General features: G+C 51.4%; 1 pseudogene; it reads left to right on the top strand.

Annotated features, from left to right (window-relative positions):
- The first annotated feature begins 822 nt into the window (after positions 1-822).
- On the top strand, positions 823-26,198 carry LOC135534389 (N-lysine methyltransferase SMYD2-A-like; annotated as a pseudogene).
- Positions 26,199-27,767: the final 1,569 nt, after the last annotated feature.

Here is a 27,767-nt window from a genome sequence, read left to right as displayed (position 1 = left end):
AACCAGGCCTCTCCAACCCTGTTCCTGGAGAGATACCCTCTTGTAGGTTTAAACCAGGGCTCTCCAACCCTGTTCCTGGAGAGATACCCTCCTGTAGGTTTAAACCAGGGCTCTCCAACCCTGTTCCTGGAGAGCTACCCTCCTGTAGGTTAACTCCAACCCTGTTCCTGGAGGCTACCCTCCTGTAGGTTTAAACCAGGGCTCTCAACCCTCTTCTGGAGGTTACCACTCCTACAGGTTTAAACTAGGCCTCTCAACCCTGTTCCTGGAGAGCTACCCTCCTGTAGGTTTAAACCAGGCCTCTCCAGCCCTGTTCCTGGAGAGATACCCTCCTGTAGGTTTACACAGGCCTCTCCAACCCTGTTCCTGGAAACCCTCAGGGGTAGGTTAAACCAGGGCTCTCCAACCCTATTTCTGGAGATACCCTCCTGTCGGTTTTAAACCAACAGGGTTATCTCTCCAGGAACAGGGTTAAATTAACCTACAGGAGGATATCTCTCCAGGAACAGGTGTAGGGTAGGGGTTGTGGATTTGATTCAGAATAGGCCATATATACTGAATAAGTCTGGATAACAACATCTGCTAAAATAATAATAATGACAGCATTTAGGAATATGTAAATCAGACAAATAGTTCTGGTGGTTGCCATGCCGATCTTTCATGCCTCTGGCTCTCTGTCAGAAACCGTTTTGAATAGATAGTAGTTTGTTTGCCAAGGCAAGTGGGGCACATCAGATGGCTTGCCTGCGAGACTTGCGTTCTGTGTCCTTGGGTAAAGCACGTCTCTAATATGTTCTGTCTGCCTTCTTTTCACACCTGTAGAAGGGGAGACTGGCCGATACAAGTTGGAGTGTACAGCCATGTGTTCCTATGGGAGAACTGGTGTCCGTCAGAGACCGTCAGATTGGTGGCCAGGATCATCATGAAACAGGTGGGTCGATGGGTCGGTTGGTGGGTGGGTGTTGGTTGGTGTGGGTGGGTCTGTGTGGGTGGGTTGGTGGGTCTGTGTATGTGTGGGTGGGTTGTGGGTGGGTGGGTCTGTGGGTGGGTTGTGTGGGTTGGTGGGTTGGTGGGTGTTGTGTGTGGTTGGTGGGTGGATCTGTGGGTGGGTGGGTGGGTGGGTCTGTGGGTGGGTGGGTGGGTGGGTCTGTGGGTTGGTGGATGTGTGGGTTGGTGGATGGTGGATGTGTATGTGTGGGGTGGATGGTGGATGTGTATGTGTGGGTTGGTTGGTTGGTGGATGTGTATGTGTGGGTTGGTTGGTGGATGTGTATGTGTGGGTTGGTGGGTGGGTCTGTGTATACATTTACATTTACATTTAAGTCATTTGGCAGACGCTCTTATCCAGAGCGACTTACAAATTGGTGAATTCACCTTATGACATCCAGTGGAACAGCCACTTTACAATAGTGCATCTAAATCATTTAAGGGGGGGGGGGGTATATGTGTGGGTTGGTGGGTGGTTCTGTGTATGTGTGGGTTGGTGGGTGGATGTGTGTGGGTTGGTGGATGTGTGTGGGTTGGTGGATGTGGGTGGGTTGGTGGATGTGTGTGGGTTGGTGGATGTGGATGGGTCTGTGTATGTATGGGTTGGTGGGTGGGTCTGTGTGGGTTGGTGGGTGGGTCTGTGTAAGTGTGGGTTGGTGGATGTGTGTGGGTTGGTGGATGGGTCTGTGTGTGTGTGTGGATCAATTCCCCCTAAATGTGTTCTGCTTCGTCTGTGTCACCAGAAAGTCACAACGGAACGGACACAGTCAGAGAGGCTGTTACTCCTCAGCGAGTTTGAAGCCCGTAAGTACACAGATTTGATACATAGTACTAAAACTCCCAAAAGGGTTTTCAGAAATCCTAGTTGGAGGATTCCCGGAATCATGGCGGGAATAAACAGGAATTCCGGAGTGCTCCAACCGGGATTTCTGGAAAACCAAGGGATTTGGGGGAAATTACCAGAATATTGCAACCCCACATAGGACATACAGTTGAAGTTGGAAGTTTACATACACTTCAGCCAAATACATTTAAACTTTTTTTTTCACAATTCCTGACATTTAATCCCAGTAAAAAAATTCCCTGTTTTAGGTCAGTTAGGATCACCACTTGATTTTAAGAATGTGAAATGTCTGAATAATATGTGGAGAATGATTTTATTTCTTTCATCACATTCCCAGTGGGTCAGAAGTTTACATAAACTCAATTAGTATTTAGTAGCATTGCCTTTAAATTGTTTAACTTGAGTCCAATGTTTCGGGTAACCTTCCACAAGCTTCCCACAATAAGTTGGGTGAATTTTGGCCCTGACTGAGCTGGTGTAACTGAGTCAGGTTTGGAGGCCTCCTTGCTCGCACACACTTTTTCAGTTCTGCCCACAAATGTTCTATAGGATTGAGGTCAGGGCTTTGTGATGGCCAATCCAATACCTTGACATTTTTGTCCTTAAGCCATTTTGCCACAACTTTGGAAGTATACTTGTGGTTATAGTCCATTTGGAAGACACATTTGCGACCAAGCTTTAACTTCCTGACTGATGTCTTGAGATGTTGCTTCAATATATCCACATAACCTCATGCAGCCATCTATTTTTGTGAAGTGCAACAGTCCCTCCTACAGCAAAGCACCCCGACAACATGATGCTGCCACCCCCGTGCTTCACGTTTGGGATGGTGTTCTTCAGCTTGCAAATCTTCCCCTTTTTCCTCCAAACATAACGATGGTCATCATGGCAAAACAGTTCTATTTTCGGTTCATCAGACCAGAGGACATTTCTCCAAAAAGTACCATCTTTGTCTCCATGTGCAGTTGCAAACCGTAGTCTGGCTTCCTGGCTGAGCGGCCTTTCAGGTTGTGTCGATATAGGACTCGTTTAACTGTTATAACTGTTATAGATACTTTTGTACCTGTTTCCTCCAGCATCTTCACAAGGTCCTTTTCTGTTGTTCTGGGATTGATTTGCACTTGTCGCACCAAAGTACGTTCATCTCTAGGAGACAGAACGCGTCTCCTTCCTGAGCGGTATGACGGCTGCGTGGTCCCATGGTGTTTATACTTGTGTACTATTGTTTGTACAGATGAACTTGGTACCTTCAGGCGGTTGGAAATTGCTCCCAAGGATGAACCAGACTTGTGGTGGTCTACATTTTTTTTTCTGTGGTCTTGGCTGATTTCTTTTGATTCCCCCATGATGTCAAGCAAAGAGGCGCTGAGCTTGAAGGTAGGCCTTGAAATACATCCACAGGTACACCTCCAATTGACTCAAATTATGTCAATTAGCCTATCAGAAGCTTCTAAACCCATGACATAATTTTCTGGAATTTTCCAAGCTGTTTGAAGGCGCAGTCAACTTCGTGTATGTAAACTTCTAACCCACTGGAATTGTGATACAGTGAATGATAAGTGAAATAATCTGTCTGTAAACAATTGTTGGAAAAATTACTTGTGTCATGTACAAAGTAGATGTCCTCACCGACTTGCCAAAACTATAGTTCGTTAACAAGAAGTTTGTAGAGTGGTTGAAAAATGAGTTTTAATGACTCCAACCTAAGTGTATGTAAACTTCCGACTTCAACTATATGTCACACTATATTGAGGTGAAAATCGGAGCAAAATGCTTGTATAGATGTCATCAAATTTTTTTGGTCACATACACATGGTTAGCAGATGTTAATGCGAGTGTTGCGAGTTGCTTGTGCTTCTAGTTCCCAACAGTACAGTAATATCTAACAAGTTCCCCAACAAATACCTTATACACACACATCTAAAAGGGGTGAATGAGAATATGTACATGTAAATATGTGGATGAGCGATGGCCGAGCGGCATAGGCAAGATGCAGTAGATACAGTATATACATTTATGAGTAGTGTCAGAAATGTCAACATTGTTAAAGTGGCCTGTGATTGGTTGGCAGCAGCCTCTCTGAGTTAGTGATTGCTGCATGGTGTGACCTACAGTAGAACTAGAGCTGGTCACATGGTGTGACCTACAGTAGAACTAGAGCTGGTCACATGGTGTGACCTACAGTAGAACTAGAGCTAGTCACATGGTGTGACCTACAGTAGAACTAGAGCTAGTCACATGTTGTGACCTGCAGTAGAACTGGAGCTAGTCACATGGAGTGACCTACAGTAGAACTGGGGCTGGTCACATGGTGTGACCTGCAGTAGAACTAGGGCTGGTCACATGGTCTGACCTACAGTAGAACTGTGGCTGGTCACATGGTGTGACCTGCAGTAGAACTATTAATAGATGATCTATAGTACAGGCTCACTGCCAAATGAGGAAGGAGTGAACACACACACACACACACACACACACACACTTGTATCCTGGACTGTACATACTGAGAGAGGGGGGGATAGGCAGAGTCTGTGTGGGACTGGACCAACATGGAGGAGGCCTCTCCCTTCCTCTAGTCTGGGGAGGCCTCTCGCTTCCTCTCGTCTGGGGAGGCCTCTCGCTTCCTCTCGTCTGGGGAGGCCTCTCGCTTCCTCTCGTCTGGGGAGGCCTCTCGCTTCCTCTCGTCTAGGGAGGCCTCTCCCTTCCTCTAGTCTGGGGAGGCCTCTCGCTTCCTCTAGTCTGGGGAGGCCTCTCGCTTCCTCTCGTCTGGGGAGGCCTCTCGCTTCCTCTCGTCTGGGGAGGCCTCTCGCTTCCTCTCGTCTAGGAGGCCTCTCGGTTCCTCTCGTCTAGGGAGGCCTCTCGCTTCCTCTCGTCTAGGGAGGCCTCTCGCTTCCTCTCGTCTAGGGAGGCCTCTCGCTTCCTCTCGTCTAGGGAGGCCTCTCGCTTCCTCTCGTCTAGGGAGGCCTCTCGCTTCCTCTCGTCTAGGGAGGCCTCTCGGTTCCTCTAGTCTAGGGAGGCCTCTCGCTTCCTCTCGTCTAGGGAGGCCTCTCGGTTCCTCTAGTCTAGGGAGGCCTCTCGGTTCCTCTAGTCTAGGGAGGCCTCTCGCTACCTCTAGTCTAGGGAGGCCTCTCGGCTTCCTCTCGTCTAGGGAGGCCTCTCGGTTCCTCTAGTCTAGGGAGGCCTCTCGCTTCCTCTAGTCTAGGGAGGCCTCTCGCTTCCTCTAGTCTAGGGAGGCCTCTCGCTTCCTCTCGTCTGGGGAGGCCTCTCGGGTTCCTCTAGTCTGGGGAGGCCTCTCGGTTCCTCTAGTCTGGGGAGGCCTCTCGGGTTCCTCTAGTCTGGGGAGGCCTCTCGCTTCCTCTAGTCTGGGGAGGCCTCTCGCTTCCTCTAGTCTGGGGAGGCCTCCTCGCTTCCTCTAGTCTGGGGAGGCCTCTCGCTTCCTCTCGTCTGGGGAGGCCTCTCGCTTCCTCTCGTCTGGGGAGGCCTCTCGCTTCCTCTCGTCTGGGGAGGCCTCTCGCTTCCTCTCGTCTGGGGAGGCCTCTCGCTTCCTCTCGTCTGGGGAGGCCTCTCGGCTTCCTCTCGTCTGGGGAGGCCTCTCGGCTTCCTCTCGTCTGGGGAGGCCTCTCGGCTTCCTCTCGTCTGGGGAGGCCTCTCGGCTTCCTCTCGTCTGGGGAGGCCTCTCGGCTTCCTCTCGTCTGGGGAGGCCTCTCGGCTTCCTCTCGTCTGGGGAGGCCTCTCGGCTTCCTCTCGTCTGGGGAGGCCTCTCGGCTTCCTCTCGTCTGGGGAGGCCTCTCGGCTTCCTCTCGTCTGGGGAGGCCTCTCGGCTTCCTCTCGTCTGGGGAGGCCTCTCGGCTTCCTCTCGTCTGGGGAGGCCTCTCGGCTTCCTCTCGTCTGGGGAGGCCTCTCGGCTTCCTCTCGTCTGGGGAGGCCTCTCGGCTTCCTCTCGTCTGGGGAGGCCTCTCGGCTTCCTCTCGTCTGGGGAGGCCTCTCGGCTTCCTCTCGTCTGGGGAGGCCTCTCGGGTTCCTCTCGTCTGGGGAGGCCTCTCGGCTTCCTCTCGTCTGGGGAGGCCTCTCGGGTTCCTCTCGTCTGGGGAGGCCTCTCGGGTTCCTCTCGTCTGGGGAGGCCTCTCGGGTTCCTCTCGTCTGGGGAGGCCTCTCGGGTTCCTCTCGTCTGGGGAGGCCTCTCGGGTTCCTCTAGTCTAGCTGTTCGTAGAGGAGGCCTTTCGGGTTTCTGCACAGACAGCAGGCTGCTGGCATATATCATGACCCCTCACACCTGTCACATGACCTAGCAGGTGCACAGACTCCAGCCCCCCTTCCAAGAACGTATCCCCCTCCTTCTGATCCACAGGGACTTTTGCAGACAGCAATGCAGTTGACAAGAGCAGATCTGGGTACAGGCTAGTCTCGGTCTGACCTCATTGTGCCAACAAGAAAGCATCTGACTCATATGTTGTGTTCTAGATGACTATAGTACACTGAACAAAAAATATAAACCAAATAATTGAAAATATTTTACTGATTTCTTTTTTATTTTTTTTATTTTTTTTTACATTTCATATAAGGAAATCTGTCAATAAAAAAAAATTAGGACCTAATCTATGCATTTCAGATGACTGGCTATTCAGATGCTGTACCAAAATGAAAGAGAAAAAAAAGGAAGGGGCGTGGATCAGAAAACCAGTCAGTATCTGGTGTGACCATTTGCTTCATGCAACGCGACACATCTCCTTCTCACAGAGTTGATCAGGCTGTTGATTGTGGCCTGTGGAATGTTGTCCCACTCCTCTTCAATGGCTGTGTGAAGTTGCTGGATATTTGCGGGAACTGGAACACGCTGTCGTACACGTCGATCCAGAGCATCCCAAACATGCTCATTGGGTGACCTGTCTGGTGTGTTTCTAGGCCAGGGAATAACTGGGACATTTTCAGCTTCCAGGAATTGTGTACAGAGTCTTGCGACATGGGCCTGTGTATTATCATGCTGAAACATGAGGTGATGGTGGTGGATGAATGGCACGACAATGGGCCTCTGGATCTTGTCATGGTATCTCTGTGCATTCAAATTGACATCGATAAAATGCAATTGTGTTTGTTGTCCGTAGCGTATGTCAGCCTATACCATAACCCCATCGCCACCATGGGGCACTCTGTTCCCAACGTTGACGTCAGCAAACCTCTCGCATAAACAACTCCACACACGCTGTCTGCCATCTGCCCGGTACAGTTGAGACCAGGATTCGTCCGTGATGAGCACACTTCTCCAACGTGCCAGGTTCCATCAGAGGTGAGCATTTCCCCACTGAAGTCGGTTACAGCGCTGAACTGCAGTCGGGTCAAGACCCTGGTGAGGACGACGAGCACACAGATGAGCTTCCCTGAGACGGTTCCCGACAGTTTATGTAGTCGATCCCGCAGGTGAAGAAGCCGTATGTGGAGGTCCTGGGCTGGTTACATGACGTCTACAGTTTTGAGGCCGGTTGGACTTACTGGTAAATTGTCTAAAGTAACGTTTGGAGGCTGCTTATGGTAGAGAAATGATCAATAATTTCTCTGGCAACAGCTGTGTTGGACATTCCTGCGGTCAGCATGCCAATTGCACGCTCCGTCAAAACTTGAGACATCTGTGGCATTGTGTTGTGACACAACTGCACATTTTAAAGTGGCCTTTTATTGTCCCCAGCACAAGGTGCACCTGTGCAATCATGCTGTTTAATAATCAGCTTCTTGATAGGCCACACATGTCAGGTGGATGGATTATTTTGACAAATGAGAAATGCTCACAAACAAGGATGTAAACAAATTTGTGCACAACATTTGAGAGAAATAAGGTTTTTGTGTGTATGGAACATTTCTGGGGTCTTTTATTTCAGCTCATGAACCATGGGACCAACACTTTATATTGAGTTTATATGTTGTTCAGTGTATGACCTGAAATGGGAAGATTAATGTTTCTCTGCCTCCTCCCCCTCCACCACCTCCTCTCTCCCCTTTCTCTCTCCTCCACCACCTCCTCTCTCCCCTTTCTCTCTCCACCACCTCCTCTCTCCCCTTTCTCTCTCCTCCACCACCTCCTCTCTCCCCTTTCTCTCTCCTCCACCACCTCCTCTCTCCCCTTTCTCTCTCCTCCACCACCACCTCTCTCCCCTTTCTCTCTCCTCCACCACCTCCTCTCTCCCCTTTCTCTCTCCTCTACCACCTCCTCTCTCCCCTTTCTCTCTCCTCCACCACCTCCTCTCTCCACTTTCTCTCTCCTCCACCACCTCCTCTCTCCCCTTTCTCTCTCCTCCACCACCACCTCTCTCCCCTTTCTCTCTCCTCCACCACCTCCTCTCTCCCCTTTCTCTCTCCTCCACCACCTCCTCTCTCTCCTTTCTCTCTCCTCTACCACCTCCTCTCTCCCCTTTCTCTCTCCTCCACCACCTCCTCTCTCCACTTTCTCTCTCCTCCACCACCTCCTCTCTCCCCTTTCTCTCTCCTCCACCACCTCCTCTCTCCCCTTTCTCTCTCCTCCACCACCTCCTCTCTCCCCTTTCTCTCTCCTCCACCACCTCCTCTCTATCCTCCACCACCTCCTCTCTCTCCTCCACCACCTCCTCTCTCTCCTTTCCCTCCACCACCCCCCTCTCTCTCTCCTTTCCCTCCACCCCCTTCCCTCTCTCCTTTCCCTCCACCCCCCCCTTCTCTCTCTCCTTTCCCTCCACCCCCCTTCTCTCTCTCCTTTCCCTCCACCCCCCTTCTCTCTCTCCTTTCCCTCCACCCCCCTTCTCTCTCTCCTTTCCCTCCACCCCCCTTCTCTCTCTCCTTTCCCTCCACCCCCCCTTCTCTCTCTCTCCTTTCCCCTCCACCCCCCCTTCTCTCTCTCCTTTCCCTCCACCCCCCTTCTCTCTCTCCTTTCCCTCCACCCCCCCTTCTCTCTCTCCTTTCCCTCCACCCCCTCTCTCTCTCTCTCCTTTCCCTCCACCCCCCCCCTTCTCTCTCTCCTTTCCCCCTCCACCCCCCCCCCCTCTCTCTCTCTCCTTTCCCTCCACCCCCCTTCTCTCTCTCCTTTCCCTCCACCCCCTTCTCTCTCTCTCTCCTTTCCCTCCACCCCCCCTCTCTCTCCTTTCCCTCCACCCCCCTTCTCTCTCTCCTTTCCCCTCCACCCCCCTTCTCTCTCTCCTTTCCCTCCACCCCCCCTTCTCTCTCTCCTTTCCCCTCCACCCCCTTCTCTCTCTCCTTTCCCTCCACCCCCCTTCTCTCTCTCCTTTCCCTCCACCCCCCTTCTCTCTCTCCTTTCCCTCCACCCCCTTCTCTCTCTCTCCTTTCCCCTCCACCCCCCTTCTCTCTCTCCTCCTTTCCCTCCACCCCCCTCTCTCTCTCCTTTCCCTCCACCCCCCTCTCTCTCTCCTTTCCCTCCACCCCCCCCTCTCTCTCTCCTTTCCCTCCACCCCCCCTTCTCTCTCTCCTTTCCCTCCACCCCCCTTCTCTCTCTCCCTTTCCCTCCACCCCCTTCTCTCTCTCTCCTTTCCCTCCACCCCCTTCTCTCTCTCCTTTCCTCCACCCCCCTTCTCTCTCTCCTTTCCCTCCACCCCCTTCTCTCTCTCTCCTTTCCCTCCACCCCCCTTTCTCTCTCTCCTTTCCCTCCACCCCCCTCTCTCTCTCTCCTTTCCCTCCACCCCCCCCTTCTCTCTCTCCTTTCCCTCCACCCCCCCTTCTCTCTCTCCTTTCCCTCCACCCCCCTTCTCTCTCTCCTTTCCCTCCACCCCCCTTCTCTCTCTCCTTTCCCTCCACCCCCTTCTCTCTCTCTCCTTTCCCTCCACCCCCTCTCTCTCTCTCCTTTCCCTCCACCCCCCCTTCTCTCTCTCCTTTCCCTCCACCCCCCTTCTCTCTCTCCTTTCCCTCCACCCCCTTCTCTCTCTCCTTTCCCTCCACCCCCCTTCTCTCTCTCCTTTCCCTCCACCCCCCTCTCTCTCTCTCCTTTCCCTCCACCCCCTTCTCTCTCTCCTTTCCCTCCACCCCCCTTCTCTCTCTCCTTTCCCTCCACCCCCTTCTCTCTCTCCTTTCCCTCCCTCCACCCCCTTCTCTCTCTCCTTTCCCTCCACCCCCCTTCTCTCTCTCCTTTCCCTCCACCCCCCTTCTCTCTCTCTCCTTTCCCTCCACCCCCTTCTCTCTCTCCTTTCCCTCCACCCCCCTTCTCTCTCTCCTTTCCCTCCACCCCCTTCTCTCTCTCCTTTCCCTCCACCCCCTTCTCTCTCTCTCCTTTCCCTCCACCCCCCTTCTCTCTCTCCTTTCCCTCCACCCCCTTCTCTCTCTCCTTTCCCTCCACCCCCCTTCTCTCTCTCCTTTCCCTCCACCCCCTTCTCTCTCTCCTTTCCCTCCACCCCCTTCTCTCTCTCCTTTCCCTCCACCCCCCCTTCTCTCTCTCCTCTTCCCTCCACCCCCCTTCTCTCTCTCCTTTCCCTCCACCCCCCCCCTTCTCTCTCTCCTTTCCCTCCACCCCCCTTCTCTCTCTCTCCTTTCCCTCCACCCCCCTTCTCTCTCTCCTTTCCCTCCACCCCCTTCTCTCTCTCCTTCCCTCCACCCCCCTCTCTCTCTCTCTCTCTCTCTCTCCTTTCTCTCCACCACCCCCCCTCTCTCTCTCTCTCCTTTCCCTCCACCACCCCTCCCCCCTCTCAGACCTGGATAAGTTGGACAGTGAGAAGAATGAGATGAACCAGACGGATATAGCTGCACTGCATCATTTCTACTCTCGACACATAGACTTCCCTGATGACCAAACCCTCACTGTGCTCTTTGGACAGGTAAGGAGGATAGGGATCTAGTTTGTATACATCTATGCTACAGCAGCTCTGCATCATCACTACTGCTGTGGTCACAGTCACGGGTAGCCTGGCTGACTCGACTCGCGTGGGACACGGGTAGCCTGGCTGACTCGACTCGCGTGGGACACGGGTAGCCTGGCTGACTCGACTCGCGTGGGACACGGGTAGCCTGGCTGACTCGACTCTCGCGGGACACGGGTAGCCTGGCTGACTCGACTCGCGTGGGACACGGGTAGCCTGGCTGACTCGACTCGCGTGGGACACGGGTAGCCTGGCTGACTCGACTCGCGTGGGACACGGGTAGCCTGGCTGACTCGACTCGCGTGGGACACGGGTAGCCTGGCTGACTCGACTCGCGTGGGACACGGGTAGCCTGGCTCGCGTGGGACACGGGTAGCCTGGCTCTCTCTCACTCACACACATAATCCCCTGAATGCCTCCATGACACTAGACTTCTCACCCACTCAGGACAGCCCTGAGGGACCTGACCTTTAGACTTTAGTTACATTAGTCAGGACAGACCACTAGCATTTATTGTCTGCTTCCACGAGGAGTAGAGATATTTGGCCTTACACGTCTGCTCTCTCTCTCTCTCCCACCTCTCTCTACCCCCTCCCCTCCCCTTTTCCCATCTGTCTCTCTACCCCCCATACCCCTTCAACCCCCCTCCCCTCACCTTCTCCCACCTGTCTCTCTACCCCCTCCCCTCTCCTTCTCCCACCTGTCTCTCTACCCCCTCCCCTCCCCCTTCTCCCACCTGTCTCTCTACCCCCCTCCCCTCACCTTCTCCCACCTGTCTCTCTACCCCCCTCCCTCTCCTTCTCCCACCTGTCTCTCTACCTCCCCCTGTAGGTAAACTGTAATGGTTTCACCATAGAGGATGAGGAGCTGTCTCACCTGGGCTCTGCTGTGTTCCCTGAGTAAGTCTACAATGTGGTCACTGTCTGGGCCCATTCACACCAATGCAATGGCAGTATTCAAAATGTTGGATTCAACATTTTAAACATTGAGATATTAAATACATGATAGGAATGATAGAATCGCAATCATTGCGAATGGATGACACAAAGACGTTATCTTAATTTCTCCCTCTCTCGTCCCTCTCTCTCGTCCCTCTCTCTCATCCCTCTCTCTCGTCCCTCTCTCTCGTCCCTCTTTCCTCCCTCTCTCATCCCTCTCTCTCGTCCCTCTCTCTCGTCCCTCTCTCTCCTCCCTCCAGTGTAGCGTTGATGAACCATAGTTGTAGTCCTAACGTCATCGTCACCTATAAGGGGACAGTAGCTGAGGTACGAGCCGTGCAGGACATCCAGCCTGGAGACGAGGTGAGACCTGGCCTGAACACACGCTGAGACACACGCGCGCGCTGAGACGCACGCACGCACACACATTTTCCTTGTTTTCCTTTTTAGGGTTTTTAGGTTCACACAAGGATAGAATAACCAAGCCACACACACTGAACACTCACACACCATACCAAACACCCAATAAACCTGAACTCTAACCCTGGTCTAGTTAACCCTCCCTCTCTCTCTCTGTAGAGGTCCTGTTCACCCTTCCTCTCTCTCTCTCTCTGTGGAGGTCATGTTAACCCTTCCTCTCTCTCTCTGTGGAGGACCTGTTCACCCTTCCTCTCTCTCTCTCTCTCTCTCTCTCTCTCTCTCTCTGTGGAGGTCATGTTAACCCTTCCTCTCTCTCTCTCTCTGTGGAGGTCCTGTTCACCCTTCCTCCTCTCTCTCTCTCTCTCTGTGGAGGTCCAGTTAACCCTCTCTCTCTCTCTCTCTGTGGAGGTCATGTTAACCCTTCCTCTCTCTCTCTGTAGAGGTCCTGTTCACCTTCCTCTCTCTCTCTCTCTCTCTCTCTCTCTCTCTCTCTCTCTCTCTCTCTCTCTCTCTCTCTCTCTCTCTCTCTCTCTCTCTCTGTGGAGGTCATGTTAACCCTTCCTCTCTCTCTCTCTCTGTGGAGGTCCTGTTCACCCTTCCTCCCTCTCTCTCTCTCTCTCTCTCTGTGGAGGTCATGTTAACCCTCTCTCTCTCTCTGTGGAGGTCATGTTAACCCTTCCTCTCTCTCTCTGTGGAGGTCCAGTTAACCCTCTCTCTCTCTCTCTCTCTCTCTCTCTCTCTCTCTCTCTCTCTCTCTCTGTCTCTCTCTGTCTCTGTCTCTCTCTCTCTCTGTCTCTCTCTCTCTCTCTCTCTCTCTCTCTCTCTCTCTCTCTCTCTCTCTCTCTCTCTCTCTCTCTCTCTCTCTCGAGGTCCAGTTAACCCTGTCTGTCTGTCAACCCTCCCTCTCTCTCTCTCTCTCTCTCTCGAGGTCCAGTTAACCCTGTCTGTCTGTCAACCCTCCCTCTCTCTCTCTCTCGAGGTCCAGTTAACCCTGTCTGTCTGTCAACCCTCCCTCTCTCTGTGTAGGTCTTCAACAGTTACATTGACCTGCTCTACCCGACGGACGACAGGAACGAGAGACTGAGAGATTCCTACTTCTTTACCTGCGTGTGTAATGAGTGTGCCACACGGTCTAAGGTACAGTAACTTACTACCCTCAGACGTACAAACCAGACCATAATAGCTAGCACATAGCCTATGAGAACACTACTACCATTGCTGCTACTAGTATTACAACTACTACTACTACTACCAATGCTATTACCAATACTACTATTACTACTGCCATTTTACAACTACTACTACTAGTATTACTACTGCTACTACCAATGTTATTACTACTACTACTACCACCAACACCATTACTACTACTACTACTACTACTACTACTACTACTACCACCAATACCATTACTACTACTACTACTACTACTACTACTACTACTACCACCAATACCATTACTACTACTACTACTACTACTACTACCACCAATACCATTACTACTACTACTACTACTACTACTACCACCAATACCATTACTACTACTACTACTACTACCACCAATACCATTACTACTACTACTACCACCACCAATACCATTACTACTACTACTACCACCACCAATACCATTACTACTACTACTACTACCAATACCATTACTACTACTACTACTACCAATACCAATACCATTACTACTACTACTACTACTACCACTACTACTACTACTACTACTACTACTACTACTACTACTACCACCACCACCAATACTACTACTACTACTACCACCACCACCAATACTACTACTACTACTACCACCACCACCAATACTACTACTACTACTACTACCACCACCAATACTACTACTACTACTACTACCACCACCAATACTACTACTACTACTACTACCACCACCAATACTACTACTACTACTACTACCACCACCAATACCATTACTACTACTACTACCACCACCAATACTACTACTACTACCACCACCAATACCATTACTACTACTACCACCACCAATACCATTACTACTACTACTACTACCACCACCAATACCATTACTACTACTACTACTACCACCACCAATACCATTACTACTACTACTACTACCACCACCAATACCATTACTACTACTACTACTACCACCACCAATACCATTACTACTACTACTACTACCACCACCAATACCATTACTACTACTACTACTACCACCACCAATACCACTACTACTACTACTACCACCACCAATACCACTACTACTACTACTACCACCACCAATACCACTACTACTACTACTACCACCACCAATACCACTACTACTACCACCACCAATACCACTACTACTACTACTACCACCACCAATACCATTACTACTACTACTACTACCACCACCAATACCATTACTACTACTACTACTACCACCACCAATACCATTACTACTACTACTACTACCACCACCAATACCACTACTACTACTACTACCACCACCAATACCACTACTACTACTACTACCACCTACAATACCATTACTACTACTACTACTACCACCACCAATACCATTACTACTACTACTACTACCAGCAATACCATTACTACTACTACTACTACCAGCAATACCATTACTACTACTACTACTACCACCACCAATACCATTACTACTACTACTACTACTAGCAGCCCTGGTTTAAACCTACAGGAGGGTAGCTCTCCAGGAACAGGGTTGGAGAGGCCTGGTTTAAACCTACAGGAGGGTATCTCTCCAGGAACAGGGTTGGAGAGGCCTGGTTTAAACCTACAGGAGGGTATCTCTCCAGGAACAGGGTTGGAGAGGCCTGGTTTAAACCTACAGGAGTGTATCTCTCCAGGAACAGGGTTGGAGAGGCCTGGTTTAAACCTACAGGAGGGTATCTCTCCAGGAACAGGGTTGGAGAGGCCTGGTTTAAACCTACAGGAGGGTATCTCTCCAGGAACAGGGTTGGAGAGGCCTGGTTTAAACCTACAGGAGGGTATCTCTCCAGGAACAGGGTTGGAGTGGCCTGGTTTAAACCTACAGGAGTGTATCTCTCCAGGAACAGGGTTGGAGAGGCCTGGTTTAAACCTACAGGAGGGTATCTCTCCAGGAACAGGGTTGGAGAGGCCTGGTTTAAACCTACAGGAGGGTATCTCTCCTGGAACAGGGCTAACATTCTCCTCTTCCCTCTCCATACAAGACAAGGACAATTCTTAAAACTGGGTGGGTCACACACTGTGACTGCAGTAAAGGTGTGAGACGCACTGCAGTAAAGAAGACTGCAGCTGTGTGTGTGTTAGTTATTGGTCTGCGTGTCCTCGTGTGAAAACTAGAATACATGCAATCCTCTCTGGAGCCATTCTCGCCCTCATTTCTTTCAGTTTCAGATGTCTTTCTTTTGTCTCTCTCTCTTCTGTCTCTCTCCCTCTCTTCTGTCCCTCTCTTCTGTCCCTCTCTTCTGTCCCTCTCTTCTGTCCCTCTCTTCTGTCCCTCTCTTCTGTCCCTCTCTTCTGTCCCTCTCTTCTGTCCCTCTCTCTCTGTCTCTCTTTGTCTCTCTTCTGTCCCTCTCTTCTGTCCCTCTCTTCTGTCCCTCTCTTCTGTCCCTCTCTTCTGTCCCTCTTCTGTCCCTCTCTTCTGTCCCTCTCTTCTGTCTCTCTTCTCTCTTCTGTCTCTCTCTTCTCTCTCTCTTCTCCCTCTCTTCTGTCCCTCTCTTCTCCCTCTCTTCTGTCCCTCTCTTCTGTCCCTCTCTTCTGTCCCTCTCTTCTGTCCCTCTCTTCTGTCCCTCTCTTCTGTCCCTCTCTTCTGTCCCTCTCTTCTGTCCCTCTCTTCTGTCCCTCTCTTCTGTCCCTCTCTTCTGTCCCTCTCTTCTGTCCCTCTCTTCTGTCCCTCTCTTCTGTCTCTCTTTTGTCTCTCTTCTGTCTCTCTCTTCTGTCCCTCTCTTCTGTCCCTCTCTTCTGTCCCTTTCTTCTGTCCCTTTCTTCTGTCCCTTTCTTCTGTCCCCCTCCTTTCTGTCCCTCTCTTCTGTCCCTTTCTTCTGTCCCTCTCTTCTGTCCCTCTCTTCTGTCCCTTTCTTCTGTCCCTTTCTTCTGTCCCCCTCCTTTCTGTCCCCCTCTCTTCTGTCCCTCTCTTCTGTCCCTCTCTTCTGTCTCTCTTTCTTCTCTTTCTCTCTCTCTCTCTCTCTTCTCTTTCTCTTCTGTCTCTTCTGTGTGTCTCTCTCTCTCTCTTCTGTGTCTCTCTCTCTCTCTTCTGTTTTTTTTACCTTTATTTTACTAGGCAAGTCAGTTAAGAAAAAATTCTTATTTTCAATGACAGCCTAGGAACAGTGGGTTAACTGCCTGTTCAGGGGCAGAACGACAGGGGTTTGAACTTGCTAGTCCACCTCTCTAACCACTAGGCTACCTGCCGCTGTATTGAGTCTCTGTGTCTCTCTCTTGTCTCTATTGTCTCTCTCTACTGTCTCCTAGGATGGAGGTAAGATGGCGCTTCAAAAGTTGAGCTCTCCCCCACAGCCAGAGGAGGTCAGAAAGATGGTTCACTATGCCAGGAATGTTATTGAAGAGTTCCGTAGAGCAAAGCACTACAAGAATATCCTTTTCCCTGTTATACACCTCTTAGCATCTTTCGCTTTCTCCATCCCCACACTCACTTTATCTACCTCCTCCTCCGCAAAACTGACTATCCTACCGATCCTTGACTTCGGCGATGTCATCTACAAAATAGCCTCCTACACTCTACTTACTGTGCCTTGCGAAAGTATTCGGCCCCCTTGAACTTTGCGACCTTTTGCCACATTTCAGGCTTCAAACATAAAGATATAAAACTGTATTTTTTTGTGAAGAATCAACAACAAGTGGGACACAATCATGAAGTGGAACGACATTTATTGGATATTTCAAACTTTTTTAACAAATCAAAAACTGAAAAATTGGCCGTGCAAAATTATTCAGCCCCTTTACTTTCAGTGCAGCAAACTCTCTCCAGAAGTTCAGTGAGGATCTCTGAATGATCCAATGTTGACCTAAATGACTAATGATGATAAATACAAGCCACCTGTGTGTAATCAAGTCTCCGTATAAATGCACCTGCACTGTGATAGTCTCAGAGGTCTGTTAAAAGCGCAGAGAGCATCATGAAGAACAAGGAACACACCAGGCAGGTCTTTGTTTGAAGCCTGAAATGTGGCAAAAGGTCGCAAAGTTCAAGGGGGCCGAATACTTTCGCAAGGCACTGTAGCTAATTGGATGCAGTCTATCACAGTGCCATCCGTTTTATCACCAATGCCCCATATACTACCCACCACTGCAACCTGTACACTCTCGTTGGTTGGCCCTCGCTCATATTTATTGCCAAATCCACTGGCTCCAGGTCATCTATAAGTCTTTGCTAGGTAAAGCCCCGCATTATGTCAGCTCACTGGTCACCATAGCAACACCCACCTGTAGCACGCACTCCAGCAGGTATATTTCACTGGTCACCATAGCAACACCCACCTGTAGCACTCGCTCCAGCAGGTAGATTTCACTGGTCATCCCCAAAGCCAACTCCGACCTTTGGCCGCCTTTTCTTCCAGTTCTCTGCTGCCAATGACTGGAACGAACTGCAATAATCAATGAATCTTGAGACTTATATCTCCCTCACTAACTTTAAGCATCAGCTGTCAGAGCAGCTTACTGGTCACTGCACCTGTACAAAGCCCATCTGTAAACAGCCCACCCAACTACCTCATCCCCATGCTGTATTTATCTTGCTCCTTTGCACCCCAGTGCCTCTACTTGCACATTCATCTTCTGCACATCTATCACTCCAGTGTTAATGCCAAATTGTAATTATTTCACCTCTATGGCCCATTTATTGCCTTACCTCCCTACTCTTCTACATTTGCACACACACTATATAGATTTTTCTATTGTGCTATTATCTGTTAACTCCATGTGTAACTCTGTTGTTGTTTGTGTCACACTGCTTTGCTTTATCTTGGCCAGGTCACAGTTGTAAATAAGAACTTGTTCTCAACTGGCCTACCTGGTTAAATAAAGGTGTCCTCAACTAGCCTACCTGGTTAAATAAAGGTGTTCTCAACTTGCCTACCTAGTTAAATATAGGTGTCCTCAACTAGCCTACCTGGTTAAATAAAGGGGAAATGAAAAATAAAATAATCTGTTGTATTGAGTCCTTGACCCTCTAGCACCCCCTAGTGACCTGCTGGAGATCTGTGAGTTGAGCCAGGAGAAGATGAGCTCTATATTTGCAGACACTAACGTGTACGTGCTTCACATGATGTACCAGGCCATGGGAGTCTGTCTGTACATGCAGGACTGGGACGGAGCCATGAGCTACGGAGAGAAGATCATTCATCCATACAGGTGACTAAAACATACAGCAGACGCTTTTATCCAAAGAGACTTAGTCATGTGTACAACAAACGCTATTCTTGAGTGAAGTCAGTCTCCCTCTGGGCGGAGTCGGTCTCCCTCTGGGCGGAGTCGGTCTCCCTCTGGGCGGAGTCGGTCTCCCTCTGGGCGGAGTCGGTCTCCCTCTGGGCGGAGTCGGTCTCCCGCTGAGCGGAGTCGGTCTCCCGCTGAGCGGAGTCGGTCTCCCGCTGAGCGGAGTCGGTCTCCCGCTGAGCGGAGTCGGTCTCCCGCTGAGCGGAGTCGGTCTCCCCGCTGAGCGGAGTCGGTCTCCCGCTGAGCGGAGTCGGTCTCCCGCTGAGCGGAGTCGGTCTGGCGCTGAGCGGAGTCGGTCTCCCGCTGAGCGGAGTCGGTCTCCCTCTGAGCGGAGTCGGTCTGGCGCTGAGCGGAGTCGGTCTCCCGCTGAGCGGAGTCGGTCTCCCTCTGAGCGGAGTCGGTCTGGCGCTGAGCAGAGTCGGTCTGGCGCTGAGCGGAGTCGGTCTGGCGCTGAGCGGAGTCGGTCTGGCGCTGAGCGGAGTCGGTCTGGCGCTGAGCGGAGTCGGTCTGGCGCTGAGCGGAGTCGGTCTCCCGCTGAGCGGAGTCGGTCTCCCGCTGAGCGGAGTCGGTCTCCCGCTGAGCGGAGTCGGTCTCCCGCTGAGCGGAGTCGGTCTCCCGCTGAGCGGAGTCGGTCTGGCGCTGAGCGGAGTCGGTCTGGCGCTGAGCGGAGTCGGTCTCCCTCTGAGCGGAGTCGGTCTGGCGCTGAGCGGAGTCGGTCTGGCGCTGAGCGGAGTCGGTCTGGCGCTGAGCGGAGTCGGTCTGGCGCTGAGCGGAGTCGGTCTGGCGCTGAGCGGAGTCGGTCTGGCGCTGAGCGGAGTCGGTCTGGCGCTGAGCGGAGTCGGTCTGGCGCTGAGCGGAGTCGGTCTGGCGCTGAGCGGAGTCGGTCTGGCGCTGAGCGGAGTCGGTCTGGCGCTGAGCGGAGTCGGTCTGGCGCTGAGCGGAGTCGGTCTGGCGCTGAGCGGAGTCGGTCTCCCTCTGAGCGGAGTCGGTCTCCCTCTGAGCGGAGTCGGTCTGGCGCTGAGCGGAGTCGGTCTCCCGCTGAGCGGAGTCGGTCTCCTCTGAGCGGAGTCGGTCTGGCGCTGAGCGGAGTCGGTCTGGCGCTGAGCGGAGTCGGTCTGGCGCTGAGCGGAGTCGGTCTGGCGCTGAGCGGAGTCGGTCTCCTCTGAGCGGAGTCGGTCTCCCGCTGAGCGGAGTCGGTCTCCCGCTGAGCGGAGTCGGTCTCCCGCTGAGCGGAGTCGGTCTCCCGCTGAGCGGAGTCGGTCTGGCGCTGAGCGGAGTCGGCCTCCCTCTGAGCGGAGTCGGTCTGGCGCTGAGCGGAGTCGGTCTCCCCGCTGAGCGGAGTCGGTCTCCCTCTGAGCGGAGTCGGTCTGGCGCTGAGCGGAGTCGGTCTGGCGCTGAGCGGAGTCGGTCTCCCGCTGAGCGGAGTCGGTCTCCTCTGAGCGGAGTCGGTCTCCCTCTGAGCGGAGTCGGTCTCCCGCTGAGCGGAGTCGGTCTGGCGCTGAGCGGAGTCGGTCTGGCGCTGAGCGGAGTCGGTCTGGCGCTGAGCGGAGTCGGTCTGGCGCTGAGCGGAGTCGGTCTGGCGCTGAGCGGAGTCGGTCTGGCGCTGAGCGGAGTCGGTCTGGCGCTGAGCGGAGTCGGTCTCCTCTGAGCGGAGTCGGTCTCCTCTGAGCGGAGTCGGTCTGGCGCTGAGCGGAGTCGGTCTCCCTCTGAGCGGAGCCGGTCTGGCGCTGAGCGGAGCCGGTCTGGCGCTGAGCGGAGTCGGTCTCCCTCTGAGCGGAGTCGGTCTCCCTCTGAGCGGAGTCGGTCTCCTCTGAGCGGAGTCGGTCTCCCTCTGAGCGGAGTCGGTCTCCCTCTGAGCGGAGTCGGTCTCCTCTGAGCGGAGTCGGTCTCCTCTGAGCGGAGTCGGTCTCCGCTGAGCGGAGTCGGTCTGGCGCTGAGCGGAGTCGGTCTGGCGCTGAGCGGAGTCGGTCTGGCGCTGAGCGGAGTCGGTCTGGCGCTGAGCGGAGTCGGTCTGGCGCTGAGCGGAGTCGGTCTGGCGCTGAGCGGAGTCGGTCTGGCGCTGAGCGGAGTCTGTCTCCCTCTGAGCGGAGTCTGTCTCCTCTGAGCGGAGTCTGTCTCCCTCTGAGCGGAGTCTGTCTCCCTCTGAGCGGAGTCTGTCTCCCTCTGAGCGGAGTCTGTCTCCCTCTGAGCGGAGTCGGTCTCCCTCTGAGCGGAGTCGGTCTCCCTCTGAGCGGAGTCGGTCTGGCGCTGAGCGGAGTCGGTCTGGCGCTGAGCGGAGTCGGTCTGGCGCTGAGCGGAGTCGGTCTGGCGCTGAGCGGAGTCGGTCTCCCTCTGAGCGGAGTCGGTCTGGCGCTGAGCGGAGTCGGTCTCCCTCTGAGCGGAGTCGGTCTCCTCTGAGCGGAGTCGGTCTCCCTCTGAGCGGAGTCGGTCTCCCTCTGAGCGGAGTCGGTCTGGCGCTGAGCGGAGTCGGTCTCCCTCTGAGCGGAGTCGGTCTGGCGCTGAGCGGAGTCGGTCTCCTCTGAGCGGAGTCGGTCTGGCGCTGAGCGGAGTCGGTCTGGCGCTGAGCGGAGTCGGTCTGGCGCTGAGCGGAGTCGGTCTGGCGCTGAGCGGAGTCGGTCTGGCGCTGAGCGGAGTCAGTCTGGCGCTGAGCGGAGTCCGTCTGGCGCTGAGCGGAGTCAGTCTGGCGCTGAGCGGAGTCTTTGTGGCGGGGTGCTGTTTATGTCTGGCGCTGAGCGGAGTCAGTCTGGCGCTGAGCGGAGTCAGTCTGGCGCTGAGCGGAGTCAGTCTCCCTCTGAGTGGAGTCAGTCTGGCGCTGAGTGGAGTCAGTCTGGCGCTGAGTGGAGTCAGTCTGGCGCTGAGTGGAGTCAGTCTGGCGCTGAGTGGAGTCAGTCTGGCGCTGAGTGGAGTCAGTCTGGCGCTGAGTGGAGTCGGTCTCCTCTGAGTGGAGTCAGTCTCCCTCTGAGTGGAGTCAGTCTCCCTCTGAGTGGAGTCAGTCTGGCGCTGAGTGGAGTCAGTCTGGCGCTGAGTGGAGTCAGTCTGGCGCTGAGTGGAGTCAGTCTGGCGCTGAGTGGAGTCAGTCTGGCGCTGAGTGGAGTCGGTCTCCTCTGAGTGGAGTCAGTCTCCTCTGAGCGGAGTCAGTCTGGCGCTGAGCGGAGTCAGTCTGGCGCTGAGCGGAGTCAGTCTGGCGCTGAGCGGAGTCAGTCTGGCGCTGAGCGGAGTCAGTCTGGCGCTGAGCGGAGTCAGTCTGGCGCTGAGCGGAGTCAGTCTGGCGCTGAGCGGAGTCAGTCTGGCGCTGAGCGGAGTCAGTCTGGCGCTGAGCGGAGTCAGTCTGGCGCTGAGCGGAGTCAGTCTCCCGCTGAGCGAAGGCAGTCTCCCTTTACTTTCAATGCATTTTCCCTCAAAATCTGTGGAAACGCGCTCCCCAAATAAAACAAAATACAAAAAGTCTGTAAACAGCGTTTACATTCCACTACCCAGCCTGTTCTCTGATTGGTTCATCTCTCCTGTGTGTCCAGTGTCCACTACCCAGCCTGTTCTCTGATTGGTTCATCTCTCCTGTGTGTCCAGTGTCTACTACACAGCCTGTTCTCTGATTGGTTCATCTCTCCTGTGTTTCCAGTGTCCACTACCCGGCCTGTTCTCTGATTGGTTCATCTCTCCTGTGTTTCCAGTGTCCACTACCCAGCCTGTTCTCTGATTGGTTCATCTCTCCTGTGTTTCCAGTGTCCACTACCCAGCCTGTTCTCTGATTGGTTCATCTCTCCTGTGTTTCCAGTGTCCACTACCCAGCCTGTTCTCTGATTGGTTCATCTCTCCAGTGTTTCCAGTGTCCACTACCCAGCCTGTTCTCTGATTGGTTCATCTCTCCTGTGTTTCCAGTGTCCACTACCCAGCCTATTCTCTGATTGGTTCATCTCTCCTGTGTGTCCAGTGTCTACGACCCAGCCTGTTCTCTGATTGGTTCATCTCTCCTGTGTTTCCAGTGTCCACTACCCAGCCTGCTCTCTGATTGGTTCATCTCTCCTGTGTGTCCAGTGTCCACTACCCAGCCTGCTCTCTGATTGGTTCATCTCTCCTGTGTGTCCAGTGTCTACGACCCAGCCTGTTCTCTGATTGGTTCATCTCTCCTGTGTTTCCAGTGTCCACTACCCAGCCTATTCTCTGATTGGTTCATCTCTCCTGTGTGTCCAGTGTCCACTACCCAGCCTGCTCTCTGATTGGTTCATCTCTCCTGTGTGTCCAGTGTCTACGACACAGCCTGTTCTCTGATTGGTTCATCTCTCCTGTGTTTCCAGTGTCCACTACCCAGCCTATTCTCTGATTGGTTCATCTCTCCTGTGTTTCCAGTGTCCACTACCCAGCCTATTCTCTGATTGGTTCATCTCTCCTGTGTGTCCAGTGTCCACTACCCAGCCTGCTCTCTGATTGGTTCATCTCTCCTGTGTGTCCAGTGTCCACTACCCAGCCTGTTCTCTGATTGGTTCATCTCTCCTGTGTTTCCAGTGTCCACTACCCAGCCTGTTCTCTGATTGGTTCATCTCTCCTGTGTGTCCAGTGTCCACTACCCAGCCTGCTCTCTGATTGGTTCATCTCTCCTGTGTGTCCAGTGTCCACTACCCAGCCTATTCTCTGATTGGTTCATCTCTCCTGTGTGTCCAGTGTCCACTACCCAGCCTGTTCTCTGATTGGTTCATCTCTCCTGTGTGTCCAGTGTCCACTACCCAGCCTGCTCTCTGATTGGTTCATCTCTCCTGTGTGTCCAGTGTCCACTACGCAGCCTATTCTCTGATTGGTTCATCTCTCCTGTGTGTCCAGTGTCCACTACCCAGCCTATTCTCTGATTGGTTCATCTCTCCTGTGTGTCCAGTGTCCAGTACCCAGCCTGATCTCTGATTGGTTCATCTCTCCTGTGTTTCCAGTGTCCACTACCCAGCCTGATCTCTGATTGGTTCATCTCTCCTGTGTTTCCAGTGTCCACTACCCAGCCTATTCTCTGATTGGTTCATCTCTCCTGTGTTTCCAGTGTCCACTACCCAGCCTATTCTCTGATTGGTTCATCTCTCCTGTGTTTCCAGTGTCCACTACCCAGCCTATTCTCTGATTGGTTCATCTCTCCTGTGTTTCCAGTGTCCACTACCCAGCCTGCTCTCTGATTGGTTCATCTCTCCTGTGTTTCCAGTGTCCACTACCCAGCCTATTCTCTGATTGGTTCATCTCTTCTGTGTTTCCAGTGTCCACTACCCAGCCTGTTCTCTGATTGGTTCATCTCTCCTGTGTTTCCAGTGTCCACTACCCAGCCTGCTCTCTGATTGGTTCATCTCTCCTGTGTTTCCAGTGTCCACTACCCAGCCTATTCTCTGATTGGTTCATCTCTCCTGTGTTTCCAGTGTCCACTACCCAGCCTATTCTCTGAACGTGGCCTCCATGTACCTGAAACTGGGCCGTCTCTACCTGGGACTTGAGAGGAAGACCCAGGGAGTCAAGGCATTAAGGAAGGTAAGCCCCGTCATTCACCAGGGCATTCAGGAAGTACACACACACACACACACACACACATTGATCAACTGAATCAGGTGTGTTACTGCAGAGATGGAGTACCCAGGGTTTTGTATTTCTGTAGCTCTCTGGTGTAGTCAGATATCCCTGACCTCGGGTTCCCACTAGATGTCCAAGCTGCAAAGTCTAGATGAGCTGAATCGTGAAAAATAAATAATAATAATAATAATTCAAAGTTAGGCATACGCTTTTCAGAGTGGTTAGGTTTAAAATCAGTTTTTCGAAAATATATAGATGGTGACGATCAACAAACGATGATGTGTAACGTGTCACTTCCTGTCCAGGCGATCGCCATCATGGAAGTGGCTCATGGGAAGGATCACCACTACGTAGCAGAGGTCAAACAAGAGGTGGAGGAGCTGAAATAAGGAGGAGGTGAAGAAGAGGAAGGAGTGAGGGAGGAAGAGAGCACAAAGGGCTTCTCCAAACCCTGGGTCAAAAAAAACCAACCTTTTTTTTTTTTTAAATCTACAAAACTAAACAGCTGCACGGCATGCATCCTATACCTCTCTTTTCATGTGTATCTCTCTCCGTCTCCCTCTCGGTCTCTGGTCAAATCAGTTATTTTTGTTTGTCATACAGGCAGGCAGTTAGCCAGTCAGTGAAAGAGACAATGTGACCCCAGTATTTCTGTTCATCGGTTGTCTTAGACAGTACGTGATGAGTGTGTTTTTATGTACTGGGTAGCAGTATTGCTGTAACTGGCAAGGACAGTTGTAGTTTTTAGTTTTGTTATTGGCCTGGACTAGCCTCGTATCTGCCTGAACTGTTATGAAAAGTGAACAAATTATGTTTGTATTAAGCGATGACGGGTTTCTCTCCTCTCATACAAGGTAGCAAAGTGAGAGAACAATACCAACAAAAATAAATCATTGTTGTTATAAATATGTCCGAACTTTAAATAATTTGCATTTGTCTTACAACACAAACCGTGTGGAACAACTTTTGTCCCTTTTGCCTGTTTTATAAAATCAGAAGTTTTGCATGTTGCATCTCTCACTCATATACTGTCTTTGTACCGACCCGTAGGGAAGCAGGGTTGTAGTCTTTGTACCGACCCGTAGGGAAGCAGGGTTGTAGTCTTTGTACCGACCCGTAGGGAAGCAGGGTTGTAGTCTTTGTGCCGACCTGTCGGGAAGCAGGGTTGTAGTCTTTGTACCGACCTGTAGGGAAGCAGGGTTGTAGTCTTTGTACCGACCTGTAGGGAAGCAGGGTTGTAGTCTTTGTGCCGACCTGTAGGGAAGCAGGTTTGGCCTCAAATTCTGTTTTAATTCCAAAAGTAAATCAAATTCCAAATGTTTCTCATTGGCGAGAATTTAAATTTCAACGTACTTCCTGAATTGACTGGAGTTGATATGGGAATTGGCCCCCAACCCTGAAGGGAAGTAATTTTCCACATCGTTCATTCAATGTCATTACATAGATTTTGTTGTTGTTGATTAACCAGATTTTTGCCAAGTAAGATGACTGTAAAACCCTCAATATTAACCTTAACCTTTAGGGGAATGAAAACGTACCTGGCCCTGGATCACAATCTCTTTCCTGGGAACCCCAAGGGGTGCATGCTTCTGTTGTTGCCCGAGCATTACGGACGATTTCAAACAATCAACACAATATCAAGCTTTGCTAATTTGAAGAGGCTCTGTAGCTCAGTTGGTAGAGCATGACGCTTGTAAACGCCAGGGTAGTGGGTTCGATTCCCGGGACCACTCATACGTAAAATGTATGCTTGTGTGGGATAAAGGCGTCTGCTGTGTGTGTATATATATATGCTTGTGGGGAGTGTGTTTACCCAGCTTTTGAGGGAAAATGCATTGAAAGTAAAGGGAGACTGCCTTCGCTCAGAGGGAGACTGCCTTCGCTCAGAGGGAGACTGCCTTCGCTCAGAGGGAATCGAACCCACTACCCTGGCGTTTACAAACGCCAAGCTCTACCAACTGAGCTACAGAGCCGCTTCAATATATATATATATGGTTTTTGGTCCTAAAAAAAAATATATATATATATATTTTTTTTAGGACCAAAAACCAAAACTTTGAGATCCCCAGACCTGAGTTCAGAAAACATCTGGCTGACGACTTCCGCTTCACCTCACTTCCCCTCTGTACTGTGGTTGGTTTGAGTGTGTCGGACATCTGACATGGAAACCCAAATAAAATCGAAAACAGAGAATGTTGTTATGTTTGTTTATTCACTTGGCTGTATGGTCTACAAACCTTTCTTTTCCTTTGAAACAAACTCCTTTTTATTCAGTTTGATCTGTTATGAATATTGTAACGATCCTCGGATGAACCAAGAGGAGGAGGAAGTCGGGTACTTCCTGGGGAAGCTGATATAGTACACCTCACACACTGGTTGAGTTCCTACCCGACGACATGGATCAACCAATGGTTTCCTGCCACATCATCGCCTGTGCAGTCAGGCATTGGATGGTTATATATCATGATGTGGTTCGCAAGCACCAGTCCAAAGTTTGGACACACCCACTCATTCAAGGGTTGTTTAAAAAAAAAAAAGTTTTCTACATTGAAGAATAACAGTGAAGACATCAACTGTGAAATAACACATGGAATCATGTAGTAACCCCCTGAAAAAAGTATTAAACAAATCAAAATATATTTGAGATTCTTCAAAGTAGCCACCCTTTGCCTTGATGACAACTTTGCAAACTCTTGACATTTTGAGCAAAATGATTAATCATATCACTTCAGCGAATCATTTGGAATGGATTGATGACCTCATATTTGAACATGTATGGCCTCGTTCAGAAAATACTCATATCAAAAATATCTCTTTGGTGTTAATATCATTGGTGTTACTACTACTACTACTACCGGTGGGACAATTATCATAATGTTAAAAAACTAGAGTTCAATTGCGCAGACAGTTTGGTGATTTGAGGAGATATCTTTGGATACAGAAAGTCTCAAGGTTAATCCTCCACTTCAAGCCTGGATCTGCACTTGGTTTTCCAACACGGACAAAAACATTAGAAGCCAAGCTCACGCAGGTAGGCTGATTCGAATGGCACGAGAGCTGTGATTTGCCGATTTATCTTGTGAGAGCTGCGTAGTCCAGAACCGGAACTCGCTGTCTTTGCAAATGAAGTTCACAGGTCAGCTGATCCTGGATTTCCATGGAGAGATGAGAGATGTCGATGTCCACCAGAAAGGGGTGAGTGATCTGAATTCTGGGAGCTGTTCTCTGGGAAGTATTTTTTCCAGACTGGACTTCAAGGTTGTCAAGTAATCACTTGTTATCGCCAATGGCATCGTTCACTAGCGAGAATGGTATTGTGCCCGTTCTCAAGTGCTGTTTTCCACAGCTCTACCTTTCTTGAAAGTGGCTATCTTTCGGAACATTTCAAAAAACCCTTGGTTTCTGACAATTGCAGAGACAGATTCAGGGAGTTCAACTTTTAAAGATATCTGATATCAGCTCTTCTTCTTTTACCCAGAGTGGCAAGTGCTTCCCGTTGGATTATGTAGTGATTCCCACTGCACATAACGATTCTTTTTGTTGTTGTTGCTTTTAATTCTCCCCGCGACCCAGTAATAGCGGGGTTCCATCTGTGTAGATAACACCGCAGGCATCCCATTTCAGATCATTCTCAAGGAAAAAAATCATTCAGGTTTTTTTTTTTTTTAACTCATGCCCAGTTACCTTCCCTTTTTGATTGATTTACAGAACAAAACATTTTCCTGAATTTGTACCTCACAACAGCAAAAAAAAATTGGCCTC

Source organism: Oncorhynchus masou, unplaced genomic scaffold (genome assembly GCF_036934945.1).
Source record: "Oncorhynchus masou masou isolate Uvic2021 unplaced genomic scaffold, UVic_Omas_1.1 unplaced_scaffold_3340, whole genome shotgun sequence".
NCBI lineage: Eukaryota > Metazoa > Chordata > Actinopteri > Salmoniformes > Salmonidae > Oncorhynchus > Oncorhynchus masou.
The sequence above is the reverse complement of the archived record's forward strand: the minus strand, read 5'-3'. Positions and strand labels throughout refer to the sequence as shown.